Here is a 2191-nt window from a genome sequence, read left to right on the forward strand (position 1 = left end):
TAGAGAGAATAAAATCATAAATTAAAAATCAATTTTGAATAATTTTTTTTTTTTAGGTTTGATTAAAACCGGTTCAAATCAGTTCCCCATCCCATGATCTCATTTTTTTTTCTAATTTCGGAAAACCCATAGGGAGAACCGTCCTCAGCAGTTCGCATGAGAGGCCCGCCTCCAACAAACAAACTGAAGTTCCTGCCAGCCTTCTTGCTCTCGGTTAGCACAACAAAAAGCCGAACTCTCCCTCTATCTCCCTTGGTTTGGAAGAAATGTCGCACATAAGCTCTCCCACTCGAAGCCACCCAGCCTTCTTGCTCTCGGTTGGCACAGAAAGAACCGAACTCCCTCACCCTACACTCTCTGGATCGTGAGAAACCCTCAGCCCGTCCCTCCTTCTCTCAGTCTGAACAGCCAATCTCCTCCCTCTGCCGCAAGGAATCCAGATCTCCACAGCTCCAGCCCTCCGTTTTCCTTTGTTTCGCATGATCCCAAACCCAGCCACTGTCCGATCAAACCCAAGGAAAACAAAACAGAAGTCTTCGCTTCTCACTTGTTGAATTGATCAAACCACCGATTTATTAAAGGTATACCTCCTCTGTGTCTACTTTATCTCCATTTTCATCTTCTTCTTTCTTACTTTCTTTTAGGTAAAATTTTCATTAGAATGGCTATTTGGAGATTTTATTTGAACTTAAAATAATTTTTTTTTTAATTCGAGAAATTTCTTGATAGATGCATCTTATATTTTAAATCTAAAAATGATTAGAAATCTTCATTAATCTTATTGAAATAAAGTAAAATCAATAACAGTTTTGACTTTCTTTCTTGGAGGAATAAAAATGGGTTTTATTTGTCTCTTGCTAATGCTTTGAGATAATGAGTTATTGAGTAAGAATTCATTGTTTTCTTTCACTAAATTGAAATGCAGAAACTCCCCATTGGAATTTCTTTGTCAAGTTTCATGGTGAGATAAGCAAGGTCAAACTATAATATATGATTATGTATATCTTTTCATAAATAATTAAAAAGTGTAAGCAAGTGTTTGTGACATAATATGCAATAAGATGGTGATCGAATTGCTAAATGTGGCTTGTAATGAATTATATTGTGTTATAATACTTTGGCAAAGAGTTACAAATTTTTTTTTATAAGTCATGGTTTGATTGGAGAAGTTACATGCTTTGTTTCGTATGTGAATGTTGAAGAATACTCATGTGCCTTATGTATTTAATTGTAAGTAATCATAATTTCAATACAATGGAGATTTTGATATAGTTATAAAGCTTCATTGGTATTGGAAAGAAATGAAGTTTGTTTTATTTCTTTCTTTGAGTTGTATTTGGCATAAGTATCGATTTGAAAGTTGGAGATGTGGAGTTTGTGTAAAGGTGAAAATTAAGTGTGTTGAAGGTGAAAATTGTGTTTGTTTTGGAAAAATGGAACTTATGCATTTTGGAAGAAAATTGTTTATATGAAAAGTATGGTAATGTGTGTATCTTTGGGAAAATTTTGAAGATGTAGAGTTTGTGCTTGTATTGAAAAGTGATGAGTAAAGGTGAAAATATTGTGTATGCTTTGAGAGTGAAGAGTATGAATGTGTTGGAAAATATATGTGTCGAATAGTAGGTTGTATATATATGTTGAAGGGTTTTAGATGGGAAAGATAAAGAGTGGATTATGATGTTTTGAAAGGAAAAGAGTGGTTTTTGAAGAAATTGTAAAAAAAAAAAAAATTTAGGAAATGAATATTCATGTGAAAAACAAAGTGTTTAGGTGTGGAAGAAATGTCTTGTGTGTTTTAAAAGGGGTAATATAGTGATTTGTATATGTAGAAGAGGAAGTAAATTGTGTGTTTTAGGACGTAAAATATTTTTGAAAGAGTGTAAAGTGTATGGATTTTTGAAAGATTAAAATTTGAAAAGGTTGAAAAAGTGTAACTTGTGGGTGTTTTGAAAAGTGGAGATCAAGTGTATTTCAAAAAAATGAAGATTCCAAAAGCAAAGCAACAAAGCCAGTGCTAAGCCCGAAGAAAGGTACGTCTTTATTTTCAGTAAATTTCAATTATTTCATTCTTATTTATTAAATGAACTTTCTAATCCCTGTTTTTCTTTTCTTTATTTGCATGAACTACGAGGAACGGTACTGATCGAGTGGACAAAAGTACAAGGAGCTAATGACGTCAGTCTACGGCGTT

This window comes from Dendrobium catenatum, unplaced genomic scaffold (genome assembly GCF_001605985.2).
Source record: "Dendrobium catenatum unplaced genomic scaffold, ASM160598v2 fragScaff_scaffold_390, whole genome shotgun sequence".
In the NCBI taxonomy this organism is placed as follows: Eukaryota; Viridiplantae; Streptophyta; class Magnoliopsida; order Asparagales; family Orchidaceae; genus Dendrobium; species Dendrobium catenatum.